The following is a 13,196-nucleotide window of genomic DNA, read 5'->3' as shown; positions in this document are numbered from 1 at the left end:
TCTAATACCAGTCATAAATTTGGATATAGATTTTCTTCATTTTTATAAGATGAAGTATGTAAAGAATTTAAGGTATTTTCTAAATTTCTTTGTTTAGAAAACCTTTTGCCTGCTCATTTCTTTTCAATAGATTATGCAAATAACTTCCTGATTATTTAAATAACTTTTTAAGAAACTAACTGTAAAGTTTTTATTAAGGCAATTTTATAGAATAAAGCAAGTCTGTACAGTGTATCTATGACGAGAATTAATATTTAACTCTTATTCCTATTTGCAATCTGGGCCAAGCTAACTAACCATAATATTAGTTCATAGTTGGTTACTGTAGGAATTAGATGAACACACAAAATACATGAGAATTTTATAAGAAATAAGTAACTTGGAGAAAAATTGCACTGACATGGAGGTTATACCAACATGTAACCCCTTTAGTAACAGGAAGACTGGAAGGAAGAAGCAACAGGAACAGGTGTAAAATATTTCTGATGGGCTCTTTCACATGGTCAAGGAATGAGAAAAGAACGCACACTGCCAAGAGTCACAGCACACTAAGCAGCCAACAACAGAAAACTCCATACCTGAACTTGCAGAAATATGAAGTAACTTGGGCCAAAGTTCATACTGAGGAGGAGCAAACTTACTAATGGAAACAGTGGCTGTGAAAAAAATGGTGGAGAAAATGTCTCAAAGAATTGAGGTTTCACTCTTCCGTTGTTACGAAATGAAGACCACAGTAACCGTCCTGTTATAAATAATGAATATAAGTCTTATATTTTTACCAAAGACAACCTGAAAGGAACTGTGTTCTAAGGTTGAAAACTGAAGGACTAGTGTAGGGAACAACGGGGATATAGGCACATGAAACATGTTTGAAGAATCAAATGTGAAGGGAAACGTGCGCTCTGCAAAACTCAACCCGAAATTATAGAAATCATCAGTATAGTCTTGGGGAAGCAGAGAAACATTTAGTATGATAAAACACACTAAAGCTCTTGGCTCCATTTGCAAATTTATATGCATTGATAAATTTTACCACTGAACATGAGTACAAATAACTCAAATATAGGCCTAATCTTGATCTAGTCACTAAAGAAACGACGTAAACAGATAGATATACATATGCAATTAAATCAGCAAGAAAATAAAATACATGCATGGAAAAATAAAATAATGCCCACCGATGTGTCTCTGAAAAGGGTAATTACGGTGAGCTCGGGCTCAAATTCGCCCATTAAAGCGAGGAAGGCGGGGTGTCGTCAGTCTGGTATTTCTGAGGCTTCTGGAAGAGCGTGAAGAAGCTGTGAAAACGATGTCCGGAAAACACACACGAAAAGCAGAAGCTTTGACCTGGACCCATGGCCCGGCCGGCCCGGCCCGAGGTCTGACACAGGCCAGGACTGGAGCAAAGGCGGCCCGGCCTGGGAACAGCTGGCTCCGCTCTGAGGCCGGAGCTCCTCCTGCCCTAGCCTTACAGGAGCACGCCGCGCACGTGTGTCACCAGAGCACATGCGACTTCCGCATGCACGCCCGACGCAGCTCTGCTGCACATGCCATGAAGAAAAATTATACAGTGGAATATGTAAACTACATCAAAAATCTATGGAATTGGGCCGGGGATTTGGCTCGGTGGTTTCGCCGCCTGCTGCACAAGAGCAAGGACCCGAGTTCGATCCCTGGTACCAAAAAAAAAAAAAAAAAAAATATATATATATATATATATATATATATATATATGGAATATGTAAAATCGATACCGCACATGTATAGTAAGACACGTACATCTTTCTGAGCCCATACATATGCAGTTTATATATATATGTGCATACACGTGTATGTATATGTATATAGTTTTAGCATACATATATGTGGCCTCAGCCTTATATATATAGTTATATATGTAGTAAATTTATATGTTCTTATACTATATATAACTTAATGTATATAGCTATAAGTTAAATATATATACATTCTGTACAGTTGTGTATATATGTATATATATATATGTGTATTTCTAAGGCCATGTATGATCTTACATACATATCCTATTATTATGGCTTTGGCCTTTTACATATAGTGAAAGCCAGCAAGCCATGGAAGTCCTCATTTTGGTCCTCTCCTCTGGGTAGGTGTGGCAGGCCTGAGTCCACAGCACTCATTCAAAATGAGGGCCATGAGTGTGAAAGTTTACACAGTACTTGCCAGAGGGGGAACTGGTCCTGCCCCTACAAGGGCAGTCAGAAGGAATTGTTCTGCAGAGGAGCTGCTGGAGTCTCTTGCAAAGGAGACTCTTCGGTTAGGACATGTTAATTAGCAATTTAAACCAGCTGCACAAGTGAAAGTGAGGGTCTGAAGATTAAGTGGGACTTCTTATCTCTGCCATGTTCAAAGCATTCTAAGGATCTAATTACGGAGGAGGGAAACACTCTAAAGTCACGAGAGAGAATTATGCTGCATTAGAGTCAGGCTGTTGGCCAGGTAAGAAAAGGTGAGAAATACAAGGAGCATCCAAATCCCCCTCAAAATGCCATGGCTACCAGTACTGTCCTCTGCCCTTTGGAGACAGAAAAGAGCAGAAAGATTTCCTGCTCTGGGACTGCTTAGTGAGCCTCACTGGAAGTGGACCCTACCCAGGATCCAGCTGGCTCCCTGAAGATGGTCAAATAACACTTGCTGTCCTCACGAACACAATGAGGCCAGAGTTCAGCATCACTCAACTTGGGAAATATGGACTCAGCTAAAAAGAAATCTCTTCCCACCATAATTGAGAACAGTCGCTTATTAGACACATGCTGCACATAATGCGTATGGAGAGCTACCTTACCTTTATGGAGTTAGAACAGGGCAGGAATAATATAAGTTAGAGAAGGTAAATTTAAAAGGTAAGCTCATCTTTGATTAAAACTTCAGTGTTCCATCAAGGACTGACCCTACTCCCCTAACACACTGCTGTGATCTCATACTAACCCAAAACATAGCTGTGCCCTGCTGTAAGAGAGATTAAGATGGGGCCAGAGCATCCTTGTAATATTTGGGAGTAGGGAAGGTAGAGTGGACTTACGGTGCCAGACACTGAGGAGCGTACTTTTTGAAAGGCTGCCCAATACCTCATTGTTTCTATCTATGGCCATTCACCCACCAACAGACATGTGGGTTGTTTGCTTGTCTTGGCTGTTGGGATTAAGGCTGGTATGGATTACCGCTTTGCGGAAGTAATGTGCTTGCCTTTGGGTATATGCTCAGGGTGCAATTCTTGATTGCATGGTAAGTCTATAGGTTTTTGGTTTGATTTTTGAAGAAACCCCATGCCGTTTTCCATATTGGGTACAGTAAGTTAGATTCCCATCAGCACTGTTCAGGGACAGCCTTCTGTCTACACCCAAAGCAACATTTGCCATCTTCTGACTTTTTATAACAGCTGCCCTCTGCCCGTGAGATGTCCTGTCTCATTGTTATTTTCAAATGTGTTTCTTCAACGGTCAGTGTTCTGAGCATCTTTTCAGATACCTCTCAGTGATTGTATGTTTCTTTGGGCAACAATACCTGTTCTTTGTCCACTTTTAGCTTGGTTGTTTGCTTGTTTTTCTATGGAGTTGTATGAATTCTTTCTACATTTTAGATATCAACCCCTTATCAAATATGTTCTACGCAAATATTTTCTTGCATACTGTGAATCACCTTTCTTTTGCTGATTGTTTTCTTTGCTGGGCAAAGTTGTATTAGTTTGATATAGTCTCATTGTTTATTTTTCCTTTGTTTTTCTATTCTTTTGGCGTCATATAAATATGTCATTTTAAAGCCTTATGTTCATTACATTTTTCCTGTTTTTAAAAATTTTTTGAGAACTTCATAATGATGTGGTTAAACCTGAGAGATATTATGTTAAGTAAGCCAAGAATAAAAATTCAATACTTCATGGTATCCTTTGTTCATGAAATATAAATTATTTCAACTCATAGCAGAGAATAGAGAGGGAGCTATCAGGTGCAGGGCTTAGGAGAAGCAGAAGATATGATTCAAAGGGTAAAACTTCCAGCTATAAGATGAATAAATTCTAAAAGCATCACATACAGCTCATTGACTATAGTTAGTAATAATAATACTCAAAATATATTAAGAGAGTATATTTTAAGCATTCTCACCACTAAAAAGAGAAAATTATGCTATGTGATAGATATACTAATCAGCTTAAGTGTGGTAAATAGTTCACAAGTATATGTATGTCAAAATACCGCATTGTATTTCTTGAACATATACAGCTTTTTTTGTTATTTACATCGCAATGAAGCTGGAAAAAGGCAACTGAGGAGTTTCTGCTGTCTTGTATTGTCTCAGAGGGTTCAGAGATGTTTTGCTTTCATAAAGCAGTAATGAATGGGCCGGTAGTCTCCATGGATATTGCTGTGGAAAAGAGCTCCCTACTTTCAATTGGGATGGGGAGCTCCTGGAGGCAGGGATTAGTCGGGACAATTTTTACCTTCACATCTATGATTTTACTTCCAAACATACAAGAAGAGCAGGGGCTAGCAGGGGCACTGACTCTTGTGATGCCTTGCTGACCTTACTAGCTAATTTTGTCCTTAGAGGACGACAGGCAGGCAGCTCACATGGAAGGTCCTTGTTCGAAAGAATCAAAATAAAACAGAATCCCTGGGGCCAATACTCAGGCCACCACAAGGCAAAAATAATGATTCCTCTCCCAGATTTTACAAGGAATGAGGTTTACAGAATCAGAGCTCAATGAGTAAAATAAAGACAGCATTATTTTCAGAAAAGATGTTGTCGTGCTACCATGAATATTTATAGAATGTTTCCTCTTATTTTTCTAAAAAGAAGCCTGTGGCAGTTTTCTTAGACAGTTGTGCATATAGAGAAAGGAAATGCCTATCACTTCCTGACACTGGAGATGAGGCATCTCAGCTGACTGCCAGCAGGTGAAGCACAGCAGCTAGAAGTACAGAAAAATCCCCAGGTACAGAAAAGTACAGAAAGTCCACAGTGTGGGGACGGAGGAGGCATCGGATAATGAACTGAGGTTTACACTTAAATATTCGTGTCCGTAGAGCCGTGGGATTTAGAGATCACATGAATGACATGATGCATGACTTTGTGATTATGAAAGGTGAGGAGTTAGAGAGTAAAAAGGAAAGAAAGCACTAGCACTACATCATTCCTCCCCTCTGCAGGCACATAAGGCCAAGACCTGTCTGGTACAAGTAGAGTCAGGGCACAAATCTGCAGGTCTAGCACAGAGAGATGCATCCCACAGCAAATGCATCTGCTTTGCCTGCATTCTGAGTGAGGATTATTTTTTCCAAACCAATGTGTAAATGCAAGTGTGAACCCATACTGATGTGGAGTCTGCAGTTATCTCTTGGTAAGACCCATCACAGTCAAGGCAGGAACATTAGCTTCAAATAGTTCTAGTGGGAGCTATTCAGGGTGGTTAGCAGAGGCGAAGTCCAGGATCCAAGAAGTGAAAACTCTCCACACAGCCTCATGGGAGCTGTCGGAGCAGCCCATCATCAATTCAAGTGTGAACTGTAAAACCTCAGGGATGAACCAACTGCGAGGGAGAGAAGCAGCAAAGGCAGCACTTCCTGTACCACAGGTGCGAAGAATCCAGAAGGCAAAAGCAAAGAGAGAAGTCGTCAGAGTGTGCACTCCAGTAGGAGGTTAAAGAAAGTAGAATTATGTCAACAAATGAAAAAGACTCCTAATTTCCTTTCCCATTCATAATAATTTCACTCTTTGTGCTTCACCTACTAAAGGGCAGTTGTTCACCTCCTAAAATAAATCCCATTCTTAAGTCTGAGCCATTAGAACCATTTCTTAAAATGCAAACAAGACAAGTGCTCAATATTAGTGGTATTTTTTAGAAAAATGGTTGAGTTATTCAGCCAGTAGTAAAGTGAAACAATTTATATTGATAATAAAATGTTAAAGCAGTATTATTTATTTACTTGTATAAAGATATTTACAACTTAATATATATTTCAATGACATAAAATTAAACTATTGTAGTTTTCCCTATAGTAAATATTTCAAAAACACCTTGAGATTTTATGTAATTTCAAAAGCTTACACTGGTAATGGGGAAAAGAATAAGAACTAAGATATATCCTGTACGGGCACAAGCACCCAATGATAAGTGTAAACATATTGTATACCTAAAATGTACCAATTAAAAAAAAAAGCTCACTATTGTTTTACTATCAACCTAAATGATTTTTGGTAATTAATACTCTTACATAGCTGTGATTTACACAGTCAGTTCTAGTATCATTCCTCAGACATAGTTGTGCTATTTCTAATTGCTTATTTTTCCAGTGGGAGTTAAAAAATGTGTAAGGAGAAGAATACAAAATATTTATATCTAAGTACAGGAATAATAGTCCATTATGACAGCTCCTTGTGTTTCATTTTAGATTTAGGCAATGTGTGTTACCTTATCTTCAGCACTGTCTGCATTGGTAATTCTGTAAATTAGTTGCTTAAACTCAACTATTTTGTCACTTTATTTCAATGACTGAGATATAATATACTTGACATAATATGCCCACTTTTTATATAAACTCTTCTTTCTGGCATAGTAATCACATTATCGTTTTCTTTGCCATTACAAATCAAATTTAAAAGTATAGTACAGGGGATTATAAATTCGATAAAACTATTTTAAAGAAGCAAGAACAAGAAAATCTGTAAATATCCCACTCACATTGGATATGACCCGAGTGATTATTTTTAAGTGGCTGATTCATATTCAGAAAGTTTTGCCAGGGCAGAGCTCAAAGCAGAGCTAGCGTCTGCAGTCACTAGACCACAAAATGAAGGCAGTGTTACAGTTTGTAAAATGTAGCTGCTTGAGTAAAATAGAAATGTTTACATAGGGTAGTGAAACATTTAAAATCTATCCTGAACATGGTTTTCTTCAGGGAAAGCAATTTGAGCACAAACATTGTCCTAAGTCTGTTTTTGATTCTATAGAGAATACCCAAGAAGGCAAATTTGTAGAGCGAGTGATTACGGGACTCAAGTTCCGATGTCACGGAAACCCACGAGCGTGGGCCGCCTCGGCCCCGCGGCCGCTGTGGATGTGACATCCCAGCGTGGCCAGGACGGGAGTCGGGGCAGGCCCACGCCTCGCCTGGTCTGAGGGAACCCAGCCCCTGCGCCTGCAGGACGAGGTCAAACCAGAGCAAGCGTTTAGGTGAAAGTTGGGGAAAATGCCTAGATCATTAAATAACCTTGGTGATTGATGATACCTCTTTGCTGTCAGGCTTAAACTGGCACAATAATTTTAACTTACATGAGAGATGTGTTACTGTTTAAGTGTAGTTTATGATTTAGATACCTGTTGGGTTACTAGTGCAATAAAGTTCAACTTATAAATAATGTACTTTCCTGAAGTAACAGGAAAAAAGAGGGAAAGTGGTTGGAAAAGTGAAAAGAAAAATTAAGACATTTGTACGCACATGAAAAAAATAACATGGAGTTAAATTATTTCCTTGAGGCATAAAAATGTAAAGAAAAACTTGTTTCGTACATTATTTATAACTTTCATTCCAATCTGATTCATTAAAGAGAGATGATAATTTTTAAAACAGGACATTAAAATTTAAAGCCATTTACTTCCCTCACCTTTTTGACTCGTTTTCAGAGACGACCTTTTCCAGGTTTCTAATTTAGTTGTCATCTTAGGACTGATTGCCACTGAGCCTGCGGTTCCCTCTGCCTCGGGGCTCTCAGCAGTGAGGCTGCGGGCAGTGGAGCGAGTGTGATCCTGGCAGCCATGTCTGCTATGTCCACCCTCTTCCTCGGACACAGGGTGGGCCTCTGTGCTGCTTACCCGGCACGGCGCTGGGAAGGTAATTCTCTATCGCGCACATACACGATTATGGCAATGCAGTGTTATCCTCACGGCTCGTGCTGTGGGCGATTAAAACACCGAAATAGCCTGGGCCTTGAACGTCTGTCAGTCACCAGGCAGTCCCAAGCATCTGCTCTAATGGACTTGCTTTAATTTGCTTTTCTTCCTCTTTAGATCATATTCACGTTCAATCCTTTCTTTTTAAATTTAATCTTCTTTGTAATAAAGCTGTCCTTTTGAGTAATTTTTTCATCATGTAGGTTGGTTAGATTGTTCATGCTCTCACTGTAAGACTACTGCAAATTCTCTGCATGACAATAACTTTCAACTGCATGAAACTATGAGTTCAAAGTTTTATTTCATTGTAACTTGAAAGGTATTGATTTATTGTTTCTACTCTCCACTGTTGTTGATGAAAATGACGATGTTTGTCTAATTGTGTTCACTTTTTGGTTCAGTTGCCTTTTCTTCAATCAGAAGATTCTGTTTTCATTTTCAGGTGTCTCCGTCTGTCTGTCTCTCTCTCACAAAATCTGTTACAGTCTGTCATCAGCAGACAGCGGATCTCATAAATCTAAATATCTGTACCTTAGCCAGCTTGTAAAGAGTATCTTATTAAAGTCCTTCGTCAAATCTAAAGTATTGTTGGCTCTAAATTATAGCATATTTTGGTTACTGTTGTGAAGGAGAAATCACTGGCAAATAAACTACTGCATGGCAATGATCTTACAACCAAACTTCAGAGACAACTAAAATATACAACCAAAAGTGCATTCTAGAATCAGTAAAAATGGTATTAGTTTTCTAATTTTTCCTGTTTTCTTCCTGAGTATCATTAATTATGTGGACAGGAATAAAAGGTCCAAAGGGGAGGAGGAAATAGGAGGAGCAGGGGAAAGGAATGTTGTGGACAGCAATCTTTAAACTTCCTGGACAGATTCTATCCATCTTCATTACGCTTAGTTCTAAAATAATAACTTTTCATTATAATATTAGCAGGACGGTATGGTGTACTTTTTGTCAAAACTTTATTAAATGCTTTACATGTTATCCTCAGAAGGATTCCATTGTACATCATTCAAAAAATAATGTTAAATATATTTAAGATTTACATAGTAAGAGTAAAAATTTTTTAAAATATATAAAAACTATCTATCTCAGGGAAATTCCTTTAAAATAAATTGAGAAGCAGAAATCATAAAGTGTGATGAAAGACATACAGTTGGTTAACATTATATAAAATATGTACAAAATTATTACTTGACAAAGAAATGCAAATCACAACCACAATGAGATGTCCCTTCATACTTGTTAGGGTAAAAACAAAAGAGAACAAGTACTGTGGAGAATGTGGAGAACGTGGAACTGTAACACATTGTTGACAAAAGTGCAGAGCAGGCTAGCTGCTATGGTAAATGGTATGCAGGTCCTTAAGCATGTCAAAAGGTAGTGCATAGATCAATGATTACATTTCTGAACATAGATGTAAAGAGCAGGAATCTGATAGCTGAGAGATAGCTTCACTCCAATGTTCAGTGCTGCACTATTCAAGACATGTGAGATATGGAATTGACCTAAATGTCTCTCATGGATAAGTGGATAAATAAAATGTAAGTTTGAAAGATAAGAAATCAATTTGTCCATGTGTTTATAGAAAAACCTAAATATGCCACCCAAAATGTATTAGAACTGATAAATGAGTTAAATAAAGTCACACGATACAAAATCAATATGAAAATAATAGAATTTTTGTACATGAACAACAAATTTACTAAAAATGAAATTGTGAAAGCAAGCACAGTCAAAATGACTTAAACATCATATAGAATGTTTAGCAATAAATTTAACTAGGAAAGTGGAAAGTCTCTACTTCCACTTGCCATTTGAACATGAAAAATTTGAAGCACTGGTGGAACAAATCATGCAAGACCCGGAAAAAAGGAAAAATATCCCAAGTTCATGGCTTGGGAGAATTAGTATTGTTAAAATGAACATACTACTGCTCAAAATAATGTACAAATTCAATACCCTCCCCACTAAAATGTCAATGACACTCTTCACAGACTGTCAAAGCCACTCTTAAAATTCATAAGGTACTGAAGAGGATCTGGAAGAGCCAGAACAATACTGAACAAACCAGCAATGACAAAAAATCTGGCAGCATCACAACACCTGAATAGCTGACCTCAAAATATACTACAAAGCAATAATGAGCAAAGCAGCATAACAATGATGTAAAACAGAATAGATTGTCAGAACATTATAAAGCACCAGACATTAATCCTCATGCACACATACAACTAATTTTTGACAAAAGCACCAATAATTTACATTGGAGAAAAGATAATCTCTTCAAGAAATTGTTCTGGCAAAGCTGGATACACAAATATGGAAAAATGGCATTACAGCCCTCTCACCATACAGAAAACATCAACTCAAAATGATCAAAGATCTAAATGTAAGTCCTGAAACTATGTCAGTACTAGATGACAACATAGCAGAAACCCTTTAAAACATTGATGCCAACAACGAATTTCTGAATAACCCCCCCCTCCCCAAACACAGGTATCACAGTGAAAATAAACAAATAGGATGTAATCAGTCTGAGAAGCTTCTGCACAACAAAGAAAACAATCAACAGTGTGAAGAGACAATCAGTAGAATGAGAGCAAATTTTGTAAAATATTCATCTGACAGGATATATAAATAACTCTACAGCAAAATCCCCAGTAACATAATTTTAAAAGGGGCAAATGACCTGAATAGCACACAAAGCATACAAATGGCCAGTAAGAATATGAAAAATACTCAATATTGCTAGTGATCAGAGAAATGCAAATCCAGTCCACAAGATAATACATCATCTATTAGATGTCAGTTACAAAAAAAAAGACAAAAATAACAAACGGTGGAAGCAATGTAGAGAAATGGGAACTGTTATACAGTGTTGGTAATAATGTAAATTAATACAGCCATTATAGAAATCAGTATGGAGATCTCTTTAATAACTAAAATTAAAGCTACCATATGATCCACCAATCCCATTGCCAGGTATTTATTCAAATAAAATGAAATTATTACATCAAAGAATTACCTGCACTCCCATGTCACAACAGCAAAGATATGGAGGAAACCAAGGTGCCCATCAGTGTATGAACAGGTAAACAAAATGTGATATGAATGTGTACACACATGTGTGCATACAATGGAATATTATTAATATTTAACAATATTATTAAACAGAATGAGGTCATGTCATTTACATCAAAGTGAATGGAACTGGAGGCCATTGAATTGAGTGAGATAAACCAGGAAAAGAGAGGCAAATGCTACACATTCTCACCCACGTGTGGATGGAGCCTCCGGTGTTAATCTCTTCCAGGAGTGGGGTGGTCGGCACTAGAGAACGAGAGGGGTTGCTATGGCAGATAACAGGAGATAAGTGACACGGAAATACAATTAAATTGGAGGAATTCCTGGTTTTCCTATAGCATAAGTATGGTAATTATTTATTAAAAAATCTATGGTGTATTATAAAATAACTGGAAAGAGGAGAACAAAGATTCCCAACAAGTAGTGAATGTCTGAGAGGAGGGAAATGCTCATTTCCTTGATCTTATCATTGCATGTTACACGTAAGTATCAAATTATCATACTGTCCCCTGTAACTATGTACAAATATGATGCCTCAATTAAAAATATGGAGCAAATAAGAATAGTATTTAAACATTAAAAAGTGGAAAATCCTTTCATTTGCAACAAAATGGGTAAACTTGGGGGACATTCTGTGAAGTGATATAAGGCAGTCCCTGAAGTTCAACAACCTCTTGACCCAACTTTTCTGAGGTCTCTGGAATAAGAAACTCCTAGAAACACAGAGTGGAATTGTGGTTTCTAGGGCTGAGAGGGGTGGGTGGGATCAAGATGCTGTCCAAGGCCTATGAAGTATCTGTAGTTAACAGTGTGCTGTACAGTAAACTTTGTGGAAGATAGAGCTCATATTAACTGTCCTTCAATAATAATAGTAATAATAATAATAATAATACCTAATAGTTACCTGATAGGAAGAGAAGCTGCTGCTTCCGTCTGAGCAGCACATTAATGAGTGAAATGTTCAGGGTCATCAGTGGGGGGTGTTGTGGGCAATATAGACACGTGGCAGAATGTCCAAGGCTACTGAACAGGTGTCTTGCTTGTATCATTACAATTTCACATTGTACATATCAAGCACACACACATGCGCTGAACTCTCAGATTACTTCATAAATTTTCCCTTGTCTCCTCACCTACTTATTTTGCCCTGCAAGACATTTATCCTTCTACATTGGAAAGATATCTTTACATGTTAAAAAATTCCATGCATGGAGAAAGAGCAGGCAGATAGAGAGATACAAACACATAAACAAAGAGAAATACACAGAGAAAGTGACAAGTTAATTTTTGTTTTTCAGTGTTTGTTTTTGTTTTCACTTTTCTGGTCTAAGGATCAAACCAACGGCTTCGGCACTGAGCTACATTCCTGGTCTTATTTTATTTTATTTTATTTTATGAGAAGGACTCACTATGACATTCAGGCTGGGCTTGAATTTGGAATCTTCCTACTCAGCATCCCAGAATGCTGCAGTTACAGTTGTGTGCTACCAGGTATGACTAAATTACAAAGAAAAATCTGTTTTGTCACATATCACAGAAAATTAAAAACAAAATTCAAGGGCTGGTGTAAAAGACATTTACATCTGCCAAAATCAGAAAAGGATGGTTTTCAGAATAAGCAAAATAAATGATTTTAAAAAGTAAAATGATCACAAACCAATAGAAACTGGAAAAGAAGAGGCTTAAAAATTCACATGTGCAGACCTTGAATATCTGAAAAATTGTTCATCCAATGTAGTCGCCAAAGATACAAAAGCAAAATCAAGATGGCGGCGTGGTGGTGCCCACCTGCAATCCCTGTATTTGGGAGGCTGAGGCAGGGGGAGCTCAAGTTGGAGGGTAGCCTGTGCCTCTAAGCGGCTTAGTGTGACACTGTTCCAACATCGTAACAGACAAAAAGATTGGCCACGTGGCTCAGCACAGAGGCTTTGTATTGAGTCAGTACTGCACCAAAAAAAGAACAAGGGAGAAAGAGAGAGAGAAGGAAAGGAGGAAAAACACAAAAGGACAAGCAAAGTGAATTCAGTGTTCATTATGGCAGAAATAGAAAGGAAAGAAAATCGTAAGTGTAGCAGACTTTGTCCATAACATGGAAAAGCCAGATTGCTCTAACATAACTGGTTATGTAGCTCAGGCAATAAAAACAATCTGGAGAATGTTTTGAAATGCTTATCAA

At 37.8% G+C, this 13,196-nt stretch overlaps 1 long non-coding RNA gene across 3 annotated transcripts in view; it reads left to right on the top strand.

Moving 5' to 3' along the window:
- LOC147821436 (uncharacterized) overlaps window positions 1–13,196 on the top strand; it is a 35,171-nt gene that overhangs the window by 2,210 nt on the left and 19,765 nt on the right. The window lies entirely within an intron of this gene.

The sequence above is a fragment of the Heterocephalus glaber genome, unplaced genomic scaffold (assembly GCF_053883595.1).
Source record: "Heterocephalus glaber isolate CG9 unplaced genomic scaffold, H.glaber_assembly_v1.0 deba00001737, whole genome shotgun sequence".
NCBI classification, from domain to species: domain Eukaryota; kingdom Metazoa; phylum Chordata; class Mammalia; order Rodentia; family Bathyergidae; genus Heterocephalus; species Heterocephalus glaber.
Note: the sequence above shows the minus strand (reverse complement) of the source record. Positions and strands in the feature narration are given on the sequence as shown.